The sequence below is a fragment of the Leptinotarsa decemlineata genome, unplaced genomic scaffold (assembly GCF_025532065.1).
Source record: "Leptinotarsa decemlineata unplaced genomic scaffold, Ldec_3_MD MMD2_tig00026328_RagTag_RagTag, whole genome shotgun sequence".
Classification (NCBI taxonomy): Eukaryota; Metazoa; Arthropoda; class Insecta; order Coleoptera; family Chrysomelidae; genus Leptinotarsa; species Leptinotarsa decemlineata.
The window spans coordinates 11,965,693-11,988,747 of NW_027412688.1; the positions used below are offsets into that span (position 1 = coordinate 11,965,693).

At 33.1% G+C, this 23,055-nt stretch overlaps 2 long non-coding RNA genes across 2 annotated transcripts; both read right to left on the reverse strand.

Annotated features, from left to right (window-relative positions):
* Nucleotides 1-3,953: 3,953 nt before the first annotated feature.
* On the reverse strand, nucleotides 3,954-12,323 carry LOC141485580 (uncharacterized). The gene is made up of 2 exons (XR_012467295.1): nucleotides 10,455-12,323; nucleotides 3,954-4,825 (listed from the first exon to the last, which is right to left on the reverse strand). It is a non-coding gene; the product is annotated as an uncharacterized lncRNA (long non-coding RNA).
* Nucleotides 12,324-16,054: 3,731 nt separating this feature from the next.
* Nucleotides 16,055-22,815, reverse strand: LOC111509133 (uncharacterized). The gene is made up of 3 exons (XR_002722604.2): nucleotides 22,694-22,815; nucleotides 21,086-21,297; nucleotides 16,055-16,267 (listed from the first exon to the last, which is right to left on the reverse strand). It is a non-coding gene; the product is annotated as an uncharacterized lncRNA (long non-coding RNA).
* Nucleotides 22,816-23,055: the final 240 nt, after the last annotated feature.

The following is a 23,055-nucleotide window of genomic DNA, read 5'->3' on the forward strand; positions in this document are numbered from 1 at the left end:
ATATTTCATTAACTGGATAATTGACATAATTAAAAAAATACAAACAAAATACCCCTCCCACCATAATCCCCCCAGAAAATAAAATTAAAATTAAAAGACATAAGACAAACAAATTTTAATATTTTTAGAACCTTCCATGTACCTATTATTTTTATCATTATGTTCTATTCTATCTCATTCAATACTGGCTAACACTGTTTCCTGAACATCGGTCACTTTATCAGATACAAAATAATGTATTTTGCGTTCAACCGTCAATGGCTATTGTCGCTGAACTACTGTAAATATTAGCCCGACAGTGAGAACTATTTTACTTATTTTAATGATTTTTCAACATCGATATTATATTACTTCCAATGAATTTCAACTTACCTTATATGTACTAATTTTTTATAATCACCGATATGGCTATATTACGAAAAGGGAACATCCCTTCGTCGATACTCCTTTTGTGATGCCGTTGTTTATTCACTTTTTTTATATTTTCATCTATATTTGGTTATTAAACATTATTTTTTTACCGTAGTATGTGCTGGGGATAGGGCCTGACTATCCCCCGAAACCCCGCGCCAGCATTATCAACCAACGACCACTTTCCACACCGTTGGGTAAGTGATCATTGGGTCTGAGAATCATGTGCCCTGACCAAGAATGACAGTCTTCTGCATCTGTCCGGCTAAAATTTCTGTTTTAGTGCGGCAAGCCGGTATGCTTTTGAGATTTGAGAGTAGAAAGGGCATCATTTCACCAAGGACTCCAATAATTAGAACAACCTCTTTTCGTACGATATTCGTCTCGCCAGGAACTGAAAACCCCACGACAAACATCGTCTTGGTCTGGTGGCTGAGAATGACTACATCAGGCTTATTAGCTTGTATAAGCCTCAGAGTGGGGAACGAATAGTTCCAATAAATTCGGCACTTCTCGTTCCCCACAATGGATTCAATATCCCCCCGGAGCATAAGGCAACGCCGTTGTCTCATCAATACCGTCAATATGTTATATGTATCACGATCTGAAGACCGTGGGTTCGATTCCTGCCTCGACCAGATATTTTTCTCGAGAGGATTTATCTGGTTGAAGCGGGGATGATTCTGCAACCGTGTTAGGAATCACACGTTAAAAGGTAAGACCTCGTTAGTCCTTAGCACGCACAAGTTTCTCAACTTCTGAGAGTTGTCGTTCGTATGGGGGCGACAGCTGATTAACGGAAAAACAGATTTTGAACAGAAATATTATTATCATTATTATTATTATTATTATCATTATGTGTGTGGTAGAACGGAAATCTGTCGACTCCATTCCATCATTCTCTCAGAGTAATGAGTAAACAAAGATATAATTTGAATATATTTTCAACTTGGGTTGTAGTTACTTCACCGTTTTATATTTCGATATCAAAATGTGTTTTCAGGTGAACATTGATGAAACCTGATATGGTAATATGACAGATTGTTTAAATGAAATGAATAAAAACACTTTTGTCTAAATACCACTGGAAAATTTTATTTATACAAGTGGTTTCGGGTTTGATCCCATTATCAAGTATAAAACTGAAATCTGAATTTTGAAACATCGATTTTATCGAATTTTCAGGTATGCTGCAAGGATGGCAACTGAAAATACCATCCTGAAATATCTAGGGGTTGTTTAACTCATAAATTCAAGAGATGAGACCTACATGAATAAAATCGCTCGTTTAGAGGTATATGTTTCTGGTTTTTAATTGATTTGTTAATTTACATGGCTTCCAACAGATTCATTTTTCTCCCTTTTGTATATATATGTAGGATTTTGAGCTTATCTTCATTTATCTTGTGGTTTGATTCTTCAATATGTTCGTGCATTGCAGATTTTTTGTCCAAACAGACGTGTTCACGCAGTCTTATTTCAAAGTTTCTACCGGTTTGGCCTGTATATACTGCAGAGCATTCGTTTAATAATCCCTAGAATTTTCAGGATGGTATTTTAAGTTGGCATCCTGCCTCTCAAATACCTGTCCTTGCAGCATACCTGAAAATTCTATAATATCGATGTTTCAAAATTCAGATTTCAGTTTTATAATTGATGATGGGATCAAACCCGAAACCGGTTGTTTAAATAAGATTTTCCAGTCGTATTTAGACAAAAGTGTTTTTATTCATTTCATTTAAGTAATCATGAATTACCATAAAGTAAACAAGTCATCAATCACACACATTTGACAGATTGTATTTCCGATAACATCAATACTCCATTCTGGTTTCAAATGAAATCTAATAAAATAACTCAAATAATATCATTAACTTTTATGCTGTTTTCTCATTACTCAATAAATGCATATGAAGACAATCATTTTCTTCAATAACATTCAGCGATTATCGTTATAAAATGCTGATATTTGAGAAGGATATTTAAGAAAAAACTTTGAACTGTTCTCCTGAATGTCTTAACTTCTGAGTTACAGAGTGTTAACATTCAAAAATAATTTTGTTCAAACTTTTTTTATCGAAGGTAATCGCATCTTTCATGCATCGGAAAGCATTTTTTATTATGGCCAGTTTCAGTGGGGGATTTGAATCAAGTTATTTTGAAGAAAAAAGTGATACGCCAATGCTTTTTCTGCAAATGTCTACCTCTTACAAATATACACCCTTCTCATAGATTTAAGTAGTCTTTGGAAAATGCTAGAGCGGTTTTTAACAGTTCAACAAAAATGATGAGGTGATTTTCCAACCGCTCTTCAATATGATTGGTGTGCTGAAATTTCAATATAAATTCAGAGAAAATAATCTGAACTATTGGAGTTTGGTAATCTAGGTAAATACGTTGGGCTTCTTTCAGATGCCACCATCTGGTTCTGAACTTATTTTTTCAAAAAGTTCAATATAACCGGGCGATATTTCATAAAAAATCTGAATGAAAACTTACTGAAACAAATTATCCTGATTGTAACTACAAAAGGTCAGCAAAACCATGACACGTGTTTTCATAGCTGAAGACGTGTCACTGTTTTATAAACCATTCATATAACATATAATGGATGTTATATATCATTCTATATCAGAATTGGGAATAATGCATAATAGCAATAGTGAAGGAATTCTTGAAAGTCATCTGTTTTTACATGAAGCAGTCGTTAGGATTTGAACCTAGGATGAATGTTTACTGTTCTTTCAGAAGATAGATGTTATATATGATCAAATCATCTAAAGGAACAATTTGTTTAGGCCAGTTACAACTCCCTACATTGCATATGCTGTTGACGATACAACTGCAGTGATTTTCAATTATCGGAAATCATTGACTTCATGTTGATGATAGACACTACATTGCACTGACGAGAGGCCAAATAGCCCGAAACCGTTCTGCAAGTGTGTTCCAATAATTGCAAGTCTATTGCGGCAGTTGCATCGAACAGCATATGCAGGAATAACTTCACTGACCTGTCGGATATAATCCAACGCCCTTCGTGGTATTAGCCAGGAAAGTAGTTGTTTTCTAATAGGTGTCAGTTCATCAACCTACAGTAAAGGGAGTTGCCTGAACGAATTGTTCTTTTATATGATTTGAATAGTAAATGACTTTTTGAAAGTCATCTGTAATTACATGGCGCAGTCGGTAGGATTTGAACCTATGATGAATAATTGTGATTAAGTTTACTGTTTTTTTTCAGAAAATATACGTTATATATGATATTATCAGTAGAATTCAGTTGTATTGAAGTTGATATAAATTGATATTTTTTCGAAAGTCATCTGAAATTAATGAAATTACAATACCAATTTCGGCAATATACAAATAAAGAAAGAGGTCAGGTTCTACTGCCACATGAAGCAATGATGTGAAATTGTTTTTTTCAGTGCAAATCAACATGTTGTCATGAAAAACCCTGTATATTTTTCAAATATTATTCAAATATTTCGCTTTCGAAAATACCTTTCGGATACTTCCAGGAATACATAATCACCTCAAAAAATTTGAATACCGTTGTAACCAACGTTTAATGTGATATTTCTGAATTTTTGGATACATTTTTTGGTATTTGATGAATATTCAAGCTGCGGTTCGAAATATGACATCAAATTTTTCACATGTTGTCATTATCCTGAGATGTCTTTTTCTTGGGTTCTCCAGTCGTGCTACTACAGGAATATTCCCAATAGAAACAAGGGTTACAATGCAATGTTGGGTTATATCTCAAGTAATAGTCGTTTTCACACTGAGAACAATCCAATACAAAGTTCTTGCAGTAACCTGGCCATATACAATGAAGTTTTGTGGCAAATTTCTTCTTCATGCATCTGCCTATACATTTTCTCGTGGATCTGAACGAATTTGAACCGTATATCGAAGCCCTGTGAGGATTGGTAGTGAAGAAAACTTTCGGATATCCTTGAATGAAATATGGGACTGTTGAAATGCTGCCAGGATCTTGTAGAATATTTCCATTCGAAGGACCTTTAACAATTTGTTTATAGTTGATGTACTCATGGTGGTAGTTAATAGGTAAATAGAGTTTGTTGATGAAATTACTGGTAACGTTGACAGTGTGAACATTCTCACTATTCCTATTTTCCTTGGACTTCTCCGAAGTGGCAGCAAATATTTTTCTTTTTCCTGTTGAAGTACTTGACGAATTATTTGTTACTTTCATATTCGAAGAACAGAGTTTGGGACAGTTATCTCGACAAGTTTCTTCTTGACATTTCCATTGACATGTGGTACAGCAAACTGATGCCTTACAATTATTTTGAGAGCCACAGCAACGACTTCCTAGAATTTGTCCTTGAAATATCATCAACAGAAGTGAAAGTGAGAAAACACAAATGACTGTGAAGGTTCCCTGTAAGAGAATGAGAAAAATAGAAAGAAATATGTGAATAATAACAAATAAAATAAAAAAATTTAGGAGAGAATGGGATTTTGATTTTCGAAGTACTATATAAAATAATAGTGCGGCAATTTAATATTTTTTCACGATATGTTTTTTTTGGCGATGATTTGAAAATCGAAATAAAAATCTATTTCATTTCCATCAGAAACATAATAAAAGTTTCCAATGGATAAAAGTCCAAGTGGTACGTAATACAGTTAAAAAACTTTTAATTGCTTTTTTGATTTCGAAGTAACTCCTATTGATATTGAATTGAATTCCTTTTTTCATTCGACTCTCCTCTTGATTAATATGGCGATGAAAGAAAAAATACTAAAACTTACATCGAACAGTTATGTGATAAATAGTATTTGATTCGTGAATTTATAATTCTCAACTGAAGCTGAACATTTTTTGAAAAGCTCCATTTTTTCAATTACATTGAAAATTTCAAATATTCAGTTTCGAAAGTTTTATTTTATACCTATTGTGTTCATTGTGTTATAAATTCAATAAGTGAATGTACTGCAAAAATGGTTAAATATTTTCAAGAAAAAGGATCGGTGGACGAAATTCAAATGGTACATAATGTAGATTTTTTATCGACATTTTTTCGGTAATTGTTACCTTCCACAATCTTTTACGTTTCGGAGGCCAAAATCTGCCTCCGTCTTCAGAAATGGATAAAAAATTCGAATATATTCGCAGTTATTCCTTTTTTGATAGCTTATTTCTTTACTTCTTCGACAGATGTCAAAGAAGAAAAAACAAAAAATTGTATTTATAAAATACCTTGTTCTTGTGGTGAAAGTTACATTGGTGAAACCTCAAGACCATTGAAAGTGCGTGAGAATGAACATCGAGATCATATAAAAAATAGACAATTGACAGGATCAAAACTATCAGAACACATTTTAAAATCAGACAGTGAACATCAGGTGGAATGGAATAGGACAAGAAAGATTACCAATGAGGCTCATTCTGAGAGACGTAAGCTAAAAGAATCAGCGTATATTCTCATGTGTGGAGAGAATTGTATCTCGAATAGCTCCTTAGAAATAGACCGTACTTGGCTACCCATCTTGAAGAAAACTTTGGATAGTGGCGAAATGGCAACAAACTGATATTCGGAGAGTACCTTGTATTACATTGAATGTTTCAGTTGTCAATCAACAACATTGACATAATTTCATATTTCAAAACTTCTTTGACATCTGTCGAAGAAGTAAAGAAATAAGCTATCAAAAAAGGAATAACTGCGGATATATTCGAATTTTTCATCCATTTCTGAAGACGGAGGCAGATTTTGGCTTCCGAAACGTAAAAGATTGTGGAAGGTAACAATTACCCAAAAAAGGTCGATAAAAAAACTGATTTTTTCCTCCACAAAAAATGACTTTCGTTGAATAAGTAATGTAGATCAAATCAAACAATATGATTTGATTGCAGCAAACATTACTAATCCAAAACAAACAGTCTTTTTGAACACCAGAACAGCAACACACTTCTCGACATGCGTTTTACCAACTAAGTTGACGTTTTCAGGAGATGAAGTGGACTACTTCAACACCTGCAGGTACCAACTTGATTTCTTGTTGAGAATTGAAATTGATGTTTGAAAATATTTTTTGCAGAGTCTACCAACTCTTTATTAATAGTATTTGAACAGAATTGTATTGTTCAAGAGCTATGAGAAAATGATTAGGATACAAAATATATTTTATAGAATATATGTTTTAGCGTTTTTGTTTCTCCAATGTTTTCATATAAAATATATCAAAGCTGGAGAGTTTTCAATGTGGCAATATGATTCAAATTATCACTTCAATAAATAACTTGAGTTTACCGTAATAATAATTAACTTCAGAGCTCATTTTGTTTGGAATAATGGCAATTTCGCAATAACTCTGGTGATATAATATTTTAAAAATTCACCACTCTGTGAAGTATTTCAGAAAATCAGTTTCAAAACATGAATGAAACATATGAAGAATTTTAACGATTACATTAACATTGAATGTGAAATAATATCACATCAACACAACTAAATTGGTGACAACTATCTCACTTTCATTTGAAGGAAGTGAAAAATAAAAATTTGGGCCACTCTGTATGTAATAAGTACAGTTCTCGTTAAGATATCTACCTACATATACTTTGATGTTGATTGATTCATATTTTGTTTCACTCAGGAAGAAGTAGTAAATATTGAAATACTACTTTTATTTCTGGTATGAATAAAAGTGAATGGATGGATTTTTAGATTTCGCGGACTACCTATATCCGATTAGCAATTTTTCAATTTTTTCAATTTTTTATATTGTTACACTCGTCATGAACATGACGGGTATCATGTTTAGTTTGTTCGTGTGTTAGAAGTGTTAGAAGTGTTTTGCGTATTCAGCAATTTTCTGTCATAGCAAAAAATTTGCATCAAATTTTGTGTACCAACATATAAAGTCGAGAATATGTCAATGACGATGCCTGTCCTGGACGCCTCAGCACATCAACAACCGATGATAAAGTAAAAAAAAAGTTATGGAGAATTGTCGAATCACTATTAGAGAAGTTGGCTCATGCCATGCCATTTTTTCGGACATGAAGTGTGTGTCAGTAAAGTCAATTTCAAAATTGCTTAATTTTGACAAAGAATACGAAAATTTCTGTGCAACGCTCAGGAATTCCAGCCACATCGTCGTACGTTCAATAAGGAGCATTATCTTGAAGTTATGCGCCTTTTGTGAGAAACAATACGGAGAAAACGTCCTCGATGACTTTTTTAAATTGATTGAATTAAATAAATGGACGATATTGCTATACCATTTCTTCACATAAGATCTGTCCTGGCGGGTTGGCTGTCTTTGTTCATCTTCGGCTGCCTGAACCACTGTGCATGCTGTTTTTGGCCAGTGCATTGGCTTGGGATGTGGGGGTTGAGCAAACCGGCCATTGAATGTCTGCTTCCACGTAGCCCCGCTGGATACGGGAATGACAGAATCACTAGTGGTTCTGTTATTCCCTAACTGAATGGCATCCCAACGATGGCTTGATCCCTAGGTGTTTGTATCCGTGCCGAGAGGATGAATGACACTGAGCCTATCAGCTGTCTCTACGGAACCTTCGAGATACCGGGCGACCTCACGTCGTAGCATCGCCATGTCACGGTAATGCGAGGCTCTGCCGTAATTGACCGTCTTTCCCTAGCTACACGTGGGATCGTTATGGACAGAGTGAACTTGAAAATTATTTCTGACGCTGAGTCTATAGAGGAGATGGATGTTGAGCTTACGACTCCAACTGACCTCCTTGCAAACTTATATCAGAAGCAAGTTTCTAGAGGAGATGGATGTCGAGTTTACGACTCCAACTGATCTTCCTGTAAAATTTGATCCAGGAGCGAGTCTAAAGAGGATATGGATATCGAGTTTACGACTCCAACTGACCTACCTGTAAATTTAGTTCAGGAGCGAGAGATGGATGTCGAGTTTACGACTCCAACTGACCTCCCTGTAAATTTAATTCAGGAGCGAGTCTCCAGAGGAGATAGATATCGAGTTTACGACTCCAACGGACCTCCCTGTAAATTTAGTTAAGGAGCGAGTCTACAGTCCCCATAAGCAGGTTAGCAAACGTTTGCGCCCAAGTGAGGTTTCACCAAAACCAGAGGCAAAAAAGCCCTGCACGGCTAAGGCATCGTCAGGTGTAGCTAACGTGCAAAAACCCTCATATGGGAAGGTTGTCGTGGGTATCAAGGTGGGAATCTTGCAACTTGACTATCCGACTACCTCATTAACAGAGCATATACTTTGTGCCTGCCCCGCTGGGGACCGAATCAGGTCTTTAGAGTACGGCTCTGCCGAACTCTGACCTAAAAGACCACTCACTATACAAATTATTCAGCTTCGTTAAGAAGCTGGGTTTGTTTGGTCGAGTGAGAATAGATGTGAGCCACAATAAACCCTTGCGGGTTGCGGTGGACTTTGGACCTAACCTAACCTAAGTGGCAGCAAAGTTCATTTCAAGATTGTTCAATTTTGACAAAAAAAACGAAAATTTCTGAGCAACGCTCAGGAATTCCAGCCACATAATCGTACGTTTAATAAGGAGAATTATCTTGGAGTTATGCGCCTCTTGTGAGAAACAATACGGAAAGAGGATTTGATATTGTGGAAAAATATGTCATGACTTATGCATCACAATAATGCACCTGTTCAATCGTAATGGCTCGTTCGTGATTATTTGACCAAAAACAACACCGTGATCATACCTCAGCCCCCATATTCACCAAATTTGATCCTCGGTGACTTTTTTCTGTTCTCAAGATTGAAGAGTGCAAATCAGAACTTCGAGGATTGGAAAAGACGTTGGAAAATGTATAATATCTGAGGGGACTACTTCGAAGGGGGCAAAATTCAAATTGATGAATATATGATGTTGGCAAATGTATAATGATATTATACATTTGCCAACGTCTTTTCCAATCCTCGAAGTTCTGATTTGCACTCTTCAATATATATATATATATATATATATATATATATATATATATATATATATATATATATATATATGTTTTGTAAAAACTGGAAATTGACTTCAGTTTTTAAACAGTCAGCTTATGGCTATACTCAAAATTTATCTTTTCATTTCACCACTTTTCGGAGAAATACTTTCAGGTATCTTCACATTTTGAAAACGATTTCATAATGAACTCTCTTTAAGATTGGAGGTGCAACCACATCGTGGACTCCGGAAGAAATATATGTTGAAATCAATTCTCAAATGAATTTGGTATTATGGTCATTCGGAGGATACTGACTGATAACAAAGTCATTGAATACGGCGCTATTCAATTCGGAAATCTATTTTCTTCATATCCTGAAGACGCTAACTTGGTTGATGAACGCGGGTTGAGAAGAGTATTACATTTCTGGTGATTGTAAAAATTGTTTGTTTTTGTATAATGTTATAAAATTTCTCAGTATCATCACTTTTTGTGTACTATTTCATCTGAAAAAAATATTCTGAAAATCTTAGAGGGTTGCCATTCATATGAGGACAGAGTTGCTTCATATATAAACAGAATAATTGAAATTGATAAAAAGGAGTGTTTTTTTTAACAAAATCAGTATGGGCAAATAAGCACCTGTATCAAGTTTCAACACTTCAATAAATACCCAGTTAGATATATAGAATTATATAGCTAAAAATCAAGAATAACGATTTTGTCCATATTATGCGAAGTTATATTTTGAAGCAGAACTAAACAGAAACAACAAATAACAGAAACAGAACAAATAGGAAAAATATGTTTCCTATTTGACTAGTTATTCAAAAACTTGTTTTCTTGATGGGATAATTACTTCAGGAAATATTAAGTCGTTGAAAAATATTAAATTCTCTAATCATCCTGGTGAAAAATTAGAAACTTCATATTTTGACAAAGATCCATTTTATAAAATAATTTTAGTTACAAAACAATGATGAATTCGATAGATAAGTATTATATTCTCAAAATGTTTTTCATTTATCCTCTGTATAATTCACAAACAAAATAGTGCAATTCATATCTTTTAATCAGAGGTAATAAAATACTCACCATGGTAAAGCACAGAACGGAACTGATTATGCCCGCAGAATTGGGCCCAGAAGAAAAGTAGGTTGTAGAGATTATGCATTTTGCTGAAAAAGCACGTATAGTAACAAAGAGATCGTTGAAATCGATATCTTGAGATTGAGTGGCCTCGTATCAGTCGGTATTGAATACACTATTCGTAGGTGAATAATATCAATGTTATTTTTATGCACTTTATTATTCCCATAAAAAGAAAGATGAAGTTGCAGGTTATAATGCTTTCGAGTGAATCATTTTGATATATTAAATACCTATTTGCAAATACCATCATTTATAATTTTTTGTTCATAATCAGATGTTGTTGTTACATTTACCTTATTCATTACTATTCATAAACAGTTGACCAAATAATTATGTACAGTTCTAGTGACTGTTCAGAAGAATTGATATGAAAATGCTGAAAATTCATCTTTATTAATATTGGGAGCAATTCAGCCAACATTATTTCAAGACCGGAGTATCTGAAACGAATAAATAGTTCGTTATTTCAAATACAACTATTTATATTTCGAAACAAAATTATATTCTTCATTGAAATTCGGATCTATCACATGGATCCTCCATATTGCTCATCTCACTATTACATAGGTACTTTCGTTATTTTCTTATTTGTGTAAGAAAATAGTAGGACAACTGCCCAGCTGGAAACGATCAGCTCTTGAGTTTGCGGAGAAAACAGCGCAGTTTGTCTTTTCTTTTCTATTCTAAAGGGGGTCTTCAAATTGACTGGTCTCATTTAGACCATACAGAAAAACCGTACTCTGTTTTCAATACTAGTCATTGTTCAGTGAGTCATTTGCACTTACACAGGAAGAGAAAGGGTTTACCTGTTTGTTTTAAAAGAATCTGATTCCCACTAAGTTTATTATTTGTTACGACCCGTTTCGGTTCATTAGACCGAAACCGATCATAACAAATAATAAACTTAGTGGAAATTAGACAAGTTATTTACTTTATTCTATATTCAATATGAATTTCTATTCCGATATCCGATTTCGGTTCCTATTTCTCATTAATAAATACAACTATACTAGCTTGATTCATCTCGATCCAAAATACAACGCCGACCGCAAGCTTTATTTCACCCTGATTTTTTTTATTCGCTTGAATTTGTCCCAATTTGCCCAGCAATTTAGAATATTTCCTGCTTGGAGATTATTAAAATTTCTAATTGAATCGCCACTAAGTGTTCCAGGCACAGCAAAGACCTTTTTGAAATGTCACCCTACCCACGGTTTTACTTCGTAGCCTAGGCAATTTTATCACCTGTTATATCGGTCCCTTCAAACATGTACACATTTATACATTGTAGTAATATGTATTTTTCACATCAACATATTGGTGTATCTGTGCTATAGGCAAACCTAAGATCAAAGCTAGCTTATTTTTTAACATATTAATGGCAAAGATAGTTTTGATATGTGCTGGAATAAGATTATACAGTCGAGGAGCTAAGTAAGTATAACACTTTTGTAAAGTATTTTTCTCTGATTTTGGTACATAGGTTGAATTCATTTTGTGGCGAGTTGCATAATGGTGTTCTATTTTTCTGGGTTCATGTTTATTTTTGTGTTGCCTCATAACAGTTTTGAAGAAGTAAAGCTGTCTTATGTCTAAATTCAATGTTTCCTTATATAGCGCTTCTGTGGGGTGAGTTCTTTTTCCATTTGTGACTATTTTCAGAGTTAATTTTTGAATTTGTTCTAAGATTTTTATATGAGAATCACTTGCTGCTCCTCAGGCAACTATCCCATAGGAGAGGTGAGTTTCAAACAAGGTATAGTATAGCATGAGCATTTGAGCTATATCTAGGTAGGATGTCATGTATTTCAATCTATAAATAACACTACGTAATCAATATGTGCATTACATTTTAAATGGGCATCTATATATATATATATATATATATATATATATATATATATATATATATATATATATATATATATACCAAGATTCTTTATTTTATTTACTGAAGAAATAGCGAGATTCACATTATCATATTTTATAAGTAGTGATTTGAAACTTGGTAAATAGCTAGCATGAGATGTAAAGGTGATATAAAATTTTTTAGCTATATTAATACTCAGTAGTTTACTTTCAAACCATTTAATTATAGCTTTGAAATTTTCTCCAACTTTATTTTGAGACAGCTCCACGTTTCCGATTTGAAAACGACTACTGTGTCATCTGCGAAGCATATTATGCCCCCTTCCACATCTAACATAAAGAGATCGTTTAGGTAGATATTGAAGAGAATTGGACCCAGAACTGTCTGTTGGGGTACACCATATTGTACTATTCGAGATTCACTGAGATTGTCTTTGATTCTCACACATTGGTTCTTTTCATGGAGATAACTATAGAGGAGTTTGTGGGATGTTCCTCTGACTCCAATACTCTCAAGTATCTCTAGAAGTTGATCATGGCAAACTGCATCAAATGTTTTCTTCAAGTCTACAAATATACATAGCGATGGTGATTTTTCGTCTATATATTTACTAATTTTGTTAGTAAGGAGTGTTATTGCATCTTCAGTTGATTTTCCCTTTTGAAATTCGAATTGATTGTTTGATAAGATTTTATATTTTGTTAGGTATTTTTCAATGCGTGAGTTCAAGATGGTTTCGAATATTTTCGCAAAGTTTGTAATTACGGATATTGGGCGATAGTTATCCACTTTAAGTTTATTTCCAGACTTGAATATTGGTGGAATAACAGCACACTTGAATGGAGCTGGACATATTCCACTACTGAATGACTAGTTTATTATGTATGTCAATGTAATTGTTAGTTCTTTTGTTATTAGTTTAATAGTTTCAGCTCTAAGAGTGTCAAATCCGGGGGATTTTTTGTTCTTCAAATTGTGAATAACTTGCAAGACTTCACATTCATCAGTTTTTTCTAGGAAAAAAAATTCATTATTTTTGGTTTTTGTTTTTTTTTTATAATTTGGTCTCTTTTGTATTTCATCCGCCAAGACTTTACCAATTTCGCTATAGTGTTCAACAAATTTGTTAGCAATTTTTTTCTGGTCAGTAATCATAGAAAAGTCATTAGATTGAATTTCTTTGATTGTATTCTCGTTACTCCCTTTATTTGTCATTTCATTAATAGTTTTCCACAGTCTAGAGGATTCTCCTTTATTATTTTCAATTTTGTTTCGATAAAAATTTATATTGGCTTCCTCTGTTATTTTTTTCAGTCTATTTTTGTACTGTTTATATTTTTTTTATTTATTTTCTGTTAGGTTGCCTGTCATTGTTATATAAAGATTACTTTTCACTTCAATGGACTTCAGTATCAGTAATCCACCGATTCATGTTTTTCCTACTAACTTTAAATGTGTTCGTTTTTTTATCCACGATTTTATTGGTTTTTTGAATAAATATTTTAGTAGCAAGTTTAATGTCATCTATCGAGTATAAATCCAGCCAATTTTCCTCGCATATGTTTTGTTTTAGTTTTTTGTTATCGATAAATTTTTTATATTTCGATGAATCAAATTATTTTTACTTTGTTTCAGTTGAAATGATTCGTAGTGCAATAGAAAAGTGATCAGTTATATCTGTTTCAAGTACGAATGAATTGTATTTGTAGTTATTTGAGGTATCTTTTACGGAACAATGATCTATACAAGTACCAGAGTTAATCCTTGTTACCGAATTTATATAAGATGTGAATCCATGAGCACTAAGTGTATTCAGATAGTTATTTGTGATGTCATCATTTTCCATTATATTGATATTGATATCTTCTATCAGAATATAGTCATTATTATTATTATCTTCACAAGATTCTAGAAATTCTGACAAACTTTCAATGAAATTATTAGTTGATGTAGATGGTGATCTGTAAATAGATGTTAATTGTATATTTTTATTGTGTAGTTCAACTTCCACCTGTATAATTTTGATTCCATTTGATAAATGTATTATATAATGAGTGAAATATAAATTATTTTTAATAAATACAATAACTCCATCATCTTGGTTCACGTTACAATGATTGTAAATGAGATTATACCCAGTCATATTATATAGGTTTATATCTCTAATTTGCCAAGTCTCAGATAGAATTATTCTATCAAAAATATGTATGGTTTCTTCTAGTAATACTTTCATTTGGTCAAGATTCTTATTCACACTCCTTATGTTACTGTGAAGTTTTTTGATATCTACCCTAGACTTTTCAAGTTTCATTAATTGCGAGACATCTTCAAATATTTTTGCTTCAACTGTTTCAATATGGAAGTCTCTGAGATAATCATTCATATTTTCAGTAATATTCACCAATAATATAGATCACAAAAAAACGAGATGTGTGTAAAATATAACTCGAGATTAATTGTTACCTACTTTGAGTTTTTCTGGGTAGCCCTCATTTGAATTTCTTTTGCTGAATTTTTTCTTTCTCTGGTTTCTGGTCTCCTTTGCGTGAAACTTCTGCCAATATGACTGTTAGCTGGGTTTTTTATTTTTCACCTCCTTTGTTTTCTCTTCTATCTTCTTTGCAGTTTTTTTAATTCCTTTTCTTCTTTTCTAGCTCTCTCTGCGGATGGTCTTGTTTCTGGTGCACTTATGGCTTTCGGGTAATCTGGTAATTTAATGTTTCTTTTAATCTCCAAAATATCTTTCGCTGTGTATCCTATATTGTTTCTATAGAGCTTTTCTCCCCTTATGTAGCAGCCTTCTTCACCACTTTCACGTAATTCCTTCAGGTGATCCCTCAATATCTTATTCGTTTCTTGTTGCTTTTTCGTTAAATCGGCTGATGTAGATATGTTCGTACCTTTTAGTTTTTTGCAATTTCGTAATATAGTATTCTTCGTGAATGTTGACAGAAGTTCAATTTTGAGTGGGCGATTCCTTGACTTATCCAGTGGATAGATGTTGCTTATATCGGTTTATGTCAATTCTACACCAAGTTTGAAATTCAATTTGTTGCATACATTTTCAACCGAGGATCCTTCTTCACTTTCCATCAATCCAAATACTACTATAGTGGAGTTTTTTCTAACACCAGATAGATAGATAGATAGATAGATATTCATTTATTTCTACAGAGTATATGTAAATCTTGTATAGAAGTTAAAAGAAATACTTTGTCAGAAAAATACGTCATCGAATAAAATTACAAAAGAGTAATAAGAAACAAAATTTGAATAAAACACGTCACATACACATATAAGTATAGAGTTGATAAAATAAAATTGCTTCCAGAATTTCATTACTAAAATTAACAAGAGCTGTCGCAATTGATTTCTTTTTCAAATAGGCGTGTTGGTGACCAACAAACATATTGAAGTTTGAGAAGAAAGATGTTAGTCTTGTGGCCATTGTGTTTTCGAATAGTTTTGATATATATTCGATGTAGTGTTGGGAATTAACTACAGCATTATTTTTGCAAAATAATTATAATTTGTCTATTTATACTTTCCGTAGGATGAATCAACGCATCATTCTGTATATTTTTACTGAATATGAGGTGTTTTCGACAATCATAATTCAAATATTCAGAATAGTGGAGGGGCATCAATCTCATATAAAATAAAACACAATTCATACAACATTTTGTTCACTCGAAATATTTTATTCAAACAAAATTGAATCTAGGAACATTTTCCATACGTTTTCTTGTATCAAAAATAATCACTTTCTTAATTACATCTTACTTTAGGTCTAACTCAGCATCATTTGCAGATACCAGGGATTGCAGTTATTGCAATTATTGCATACCTCTTAACTACTCATCATTTTCTGGACCAAGGATAAAGCCTAAAAGAATGACGAATTAGTTTTGAATACCCTAGAGAAAACACGAAAAAAGAAATTGTCTGAAATAACAGAGTTGGTGTTGTGAATTTATTCAAACAATAATAGAGTAGTACATAACTTTGCAAGGCAAAACATTTTGAAATAGTTTTGAAATGAAAATAGTTTTTTATACAATTTTATTGCAATCATTTGAATTTTTGTTCTGTAAATCTATGAACAATAAAATGAATGCTGGTTTTTTGCAGGACTTTGAAAAGCTTATTGAAGGTCATGGAATGATTTTTTCACGATGACTGGAAAAAATTCGAAATTCCATGTGGAATAACTCCAGGTGACCAGCGACTGAATTAGAAAGAGGTTGGGATAATTGTTTTGAACGCAGGTATTGATGTGTATCTGATCCAGAAGAGGGAAGAGGAAAGTACCAGAAAGCTTTAGAAAAATATATAAAGAGCTCTTTAACTGGTATTGGAGGCAACTCATTTTAAGATCGCTGATATGAAGAAGTTACATATTAATATTTCATAGCGGTAATGGTACACAGAGACTGATCCAGAGTCCTACACTAATGATTATCACGAATAAATTTGAAGAAAAGGATGGATATTTCAAGTGGAGTTATTATTGTCGATATTATAAAAAGTTGTAACATATAAGGTTTCGAAAAATATTATGCCTTATATCGAACCAACATATAGAAAGACTGAGGTAGCACTCATTGTCTAACGTACCTATAGGAAGATGTACTCACTCTACACCATGGCGGTTGAATCCATGATAACATAAGCATCTATGGTCTGATGATCAAAAATAAAACAAACAACCACTATCAATAAACTGAACAGGATGCAAATCTTGCATGTTCGAAAATAACGAAAGCAATCAAAACTTCTCCCACAGCTGCTTCGGAGACACTCTTGAATCTTCCTCCTTTGCATTAAGTGATGATGAGGAAAGCAAGAGTGGGCTAATTCAGACTCACAGTGTTACATTGGATCTGACAAAACTGAAATTTCGGAACAACAAACTTGTTTTTGAAACAGATGACACCGAAATACAGGCTCTTCACAAACTTTGCGGTTGAAATATTGAACAACGAAGAGTGGAGAATTGGGAGTCATCTTATGAACTTGCTCGGCAGAAAATCCTAGTATACAGACGGGTCTAAAAGTGAACATGAAACGGGAGCCTGATTTTACTGAGCGGTGATGAATCCTTATTTCAGTCACTCGGTCAGTCTTACCGGCTGAATTTTGTTGTATTAAGGAACTGACGAACCCCAAATTGATATCGAAACCGATCTGGGAACGCCGTGAAAAACTGAGGGAACTGGCGGACAAGCATAGATTGACTATATACTGAGTGCCAGGAGTGTCAGTCATGTTATACCTCATATTCCAGGACTATATGAAAAAAATCAAATTGGTAATTGATATGATGTTGGAACTTAATACATAAAACACACCATAATATTCTCATCAATATAAAATAATATTGGTGGTGAATCAAGACCCATGAAAGTGCGCCAGAATGATCATCAAGATAAGAACAGAGTCATAAATACCAAAACATGTTTCAAAATGATACTAACCTTCAAATGGAATTGATTGGAATAAGACGTGAATGTTCTCCAGTGAACCATGAGTTTAGAGGCGTAGGCTCAAATATTTGGCGTTCTTGTATAATTATATTTAGTGCAAATGTGTGTTAGATGCATGTTTTTCGAATAAACATTAAAAGACTACCTCAAATTCTTCAAAAATCAATCAAACACTTGAAAATATTCAACGAAAGTCATTTTTTTAGAGGAAAAATCCGTTTTTTATCGACCTTTTTTGGGTATTTGTTACCTTCCATAATCTGAAAAACATAGAAATTATAATGGAGAACTTTATACGAGTGTAGAAGAGCAAACTTTTTAGTTTACCCCGATAAGTTAATGCGTAAAAATCGAAGTATTTTTCACAAAGAAAAATTTCTATTTATCAGTAACCTGTCGTATTTAACAATTTTGCCTATCAAAAAAATTGTTAAGAAATAATACTTATCTTTTACATTTTGTATTACATCGAATGTTTCAGTTGTCAATCAACAACATTGACATAATTTTATATTTCAAAACTTCTTTGACATCTGTCGAAGAAGTAGAGAAATAAACTATCAAAAAAGGAATAACTGCGAATATATTCGAATTTTCTATCCATTTCTGAAGACGGAGGCAGATTTTGGCCTCCGAAACGTAAAAGATAAGAATTATTTCTCAACAATTTTTTTGATAGGCAAAATTGTTGAATACGACAGGTTACTGATAAATAGAAGATTTTTCTTTGTGAAAAATACTTTGATTTTTACGCAGTAACTCATCGGGGTAAACTAAAAAGTTTGCCCTTCTACACTTGTATGAAGTTAACCAATATAATTTTTAATATTTTTCAGATTGTGGGAGATAACAAATACCCAAAAAAGGTCGATGAAACATATTTCGTATTTGAAATCTCCTTTGATATCTATTGAATTTTCAGAAGATACTTGTGGTTTAATTCACAACACAACAAAAAAATATTTTTTGAATGTTTCCTACACTAAATTAGTCAATTTCTACTAATTTTGGGGTGATAAAAACGAAAATAACAATGAAAAATTTCTACTAGCTCTGGTTTTTGAGATACACAGTACTTAATCTTAAAGAGTAGTTATACTATACGTGAAAAGTGAAAGTACATAAAACAATATTGTTATGTTTCTTTTAGAATATTTTAAGTACAAAATTAATAAAAAAAACATTATTCTTAGTGTTTTGACAAATAAAAGAAGTTTGTACCACCAAATTTCAATTAAGTCCATCCGATTCATTGTAAGATCGCTGTCGTTCAGCTTGTCTTTTATAAAACACTTCTGGAGCATCCCTACACACAGACCAGCAGTAGTCTGCAAGCATTGCTTCATTCCAACGGCCCTGATATCTCTGTTCCATTAAGGCAATGTCTTGATGGAATCTTTCTCCATGTTCGTCACTCACAGCTCCACAGTTTTGTGGGAAGAAATTAAGATGAGAGTGAAGAAAATGAATTTTCAAGGACATGTTGCATCCAAGTTGGTGGTAAGCTTGAAGAAGCTCTTTAACCAATGCTGTGAAGTTATCATCTCTTTTGTTACCTAAAAACCCATGTACAACCCCCTTAAAGGCTTCCCAGGCTCTTTTTTCATTTCCTGTTAAAATCATGTCAAAAGCAGGATCATTTACGATTTCACGGATTTGAGGCCCAATAAAGATGCCTTCCTTGACTTTAGCATCACTCAACCTGGGAAACTTTGCTCTCAAGTACTTAAAAGCTTGTCCTTCCTGGTCCATGGCCTTCACAAAGTTTTTCATTAGTCCCAACTTAATATGTAATGGGGGAAGGAGAACATCCTTAGGATCTACAAGAGGCTCGTAAACTACATTTTTCTCATTAGGGTTTAGGTCTCGTGTAGGCCAGTTCATTTTTTTATAGTGAGATTTTCTATCCCGACTGTCCCACAGACACAAAAAACAACAGTACTTGGTGAACCCTAATTGCATTCCTAGGAGTATAGCAATGACTTTCAGATCACCACAGATGTGCCACTTGTGTTGTTCATATTTGATTGATTAGAGAAGTGTTTTCATATTTATATACGTTTCCTTCATGTGAACTGCATGACCTATAGGAATAGAGGGTAGCTGATTTCCATTAGGCAGAAGTACAGCTTTCAAGCTTAGTTTTGAAGAATCTATAAACAGTCTCCATTCAGATGGAGTGTGATCCAAATTCAAGCAGTCCATCAAACCATTAACATCAGAACAAACTACGAGGTTTTCTTTTTTCTCAAAAAAAGGAAGCAAATCTTTTTGACGCTGTCTGTACTGAGATATTTTCACATCATGTTTTAGAAGATTCCACTGTTGTAGTCTTGACCCTAACAGCTCAGCCTTTTCCTTAGACAAGCGAAGATCTCTTAAAAGGTCACTCAACTCTGCTTGACTAATTCTGTGCGGATCACTAGACCTATCGCTTACCTCAAAATCAGGGTCATAAGATGTAGAAGGATGGGTTTACTACTACTTAAAAACAGCTGATGAGAGAGGTGTTATGTAAACAAACATGTGTACCAACTGTTGGTGATGAAATATTTCATTTGTTGAAAACTCAATATACATATATATAATATAATGATACTATATCTTGAAAACAAGAGCTAATATATGATTTTTATGGTCACTTTCGGTTTTAACACGTGGAAATACATTAAAATCATCTAATTTCAACCCCGAAACAAAAACTTTGTTGTGTTGTGATCAAGATGGAGAATATTTTGGTCTCTGAAGTGTAATTAAAATTCTTCTTATTTGGAAGATGAAATTGATAAATACAAGTTATCGATGATCATCACATAATTTTTAGAGAGAAGACATCGAATTTGAACAGTTTTTGGAGTTTTTTTTCAGTTTATTTGGAAGTTTTTTCTGTTCAATTTCTTCAGAGTGTAGAATATATGTATTTTCAAAAAAATAACTGAAACTCAAAAACTCACAGATTACAAAATACACAGAAATGGAATAATTTTGTATTGAATTGTATGGAATGTATGTATTTTAAAAAAATAACAGAAACCCAAAAACTCATAGATGACAAAATACACAGAAATGAAATAATTATGTATTGAATACAATAAGAACATTTCATTTTGCAGTTATTCAATTTTTTCAAGCACAAAAAGTTTTTATAATTCGCTAACATTTTTATGATTCCAAAATGATATTATTTTACGCATTTTCTATTCTCAGTAATACATTACCGTTCCTCACAAAGATGTCCACAACTCAATGTTTGATAACAATGGCTCTTATCATTACATACTGGCATCAGGCAGCAAGCCGACTTAGTCAATCTTCGATGACGAGATTGTAATATTATGAGTGACTTCTTCAGGGTGAAAATTCCATGAGTTGGTGTTGAAGTTATCAATATCATGAGAGTTGTTACCAGAACTAGCTGCATTCGACACACCTCGAAAAAAAAAATTCTAATTTATACTCGACTGTACACGAAACATACGAATAATGAATAATTCAATACTGCTACGAAGATGAACTTTTTCTAAGAAATTCAGTATTCGAGGAGGTTTTAGTGGGAAAAAATAGTGAATATGTAGGGATGTAATTGTTTGTTTTATACTAAAAAGAACATTACGAAGTATTCGAAAAGTTCAATGAAAGGAGTGTGGTATTCATCGAATGAATCTAGCAATCATTTCAAAATATATTTGTGATGCACTTTTTGGAACCTTTGGTGTAGTAATGAATATTACTGGTGTTTAATCCCAACACCAAACTGTTATTTCAAAACCTCGACACGTGTTTCGATCACCAAGTGATCATCTTCAAGAGATATATCAAATCGTTTGATCTTCCTCTTGAAGATGATCACTTGGTGATCGAAACACGTGTCGAGGTGTTGAAATAACGGTTTGGTGCTGGGAAAAAACTCCAGTAATATTCATTTCGGGGATTGGATGGAAATAATGGGGAATTGAATTATTGAAACTCAGAAACTGACATATAACAAAATTACGTACATGGCGAATATTCATCAAATGGTTGTACATTGAAACTTTGGAAATTCCAATACCAGCATGAAATTGGGAGAAAAATTACATTATATTTGTCTTTGGTAAAACATTACAATCTCAATACTGCCCATCTTCGAATCTGAGTTATCAAATATTTCTTCAGGCATCTTATAGATCATTAACACTCTGGTTAATGCCCACAGTGCATGGTTTTGTGATCTCGGATTTTTAGCAGAGAGCGAGGTTTCTTCCACCCCAACCAATACAAGGACTCTTTGTTTCTTGATGATCCATTCCCAAAATTAGAATTATGATTTGAACATGAAAAAAAAAACTCTGTCTCTTTCATAACTCATGATCTTTACTGAAATGTATTGATATAACACGGTATCACCTAAAAAACATTTTTCATAACACTTCTTTCCGCAATGAATCAAATAATGAGGTTATTTTTCCCACAATGCATTATATCAAGAAAATATAGAGTTTTGTTAATGTTACCAAAAAAGATAGAAATATTATGAAAAAGAAATCAGAATGAATCGCAATAAAAAAATTGAAATTGATTTCAAATGACTTCCTTCGAAATCAGAATCAATTAACTCTTGTGTGTTCCCAAAGTCAATATTCAGATAACTAACAACATTTCATCAAATGAAATCAACTTTCTAATATGTCTTCCGTCACATGACCGTTTGATCCACTGGAAAGTACAGACAATCATTAGAAAATATTTTGAAGCAGAAAATGAAACACATCTGTTCATAGATGTGTCTGTGATTCGGTGATGGGTGATAAAATAATCTCCAGAAAATATTTATGATATAATCTCACCATTTTTCAATCAAAACCACAACTGCATATGCACACTTCAACTGAGCATTTCCAGAAATACATACTCATACGTACAACGATATGTGCGAATTGTAACTCAAATTATAAACTTTTTCTTATCATTGGTATTTTTTATCGGGAAAATATTCAGCATCACTAAAACATGGTTTTCCAGTGGCGGTGTTCGAAAATATTGTGTTTCTATGTATTCAAATATCTTGAAAATAATGTTAATTACTCATTTTATCTGAATACTGAATGAATGAAGAAATGGTATACACATGAATTTCGAAAAAAAATGTCACTTCCAGTTTGAAGGTGGATTCAACTGATCCACGATTCAAGGGTATTAACAACTAATA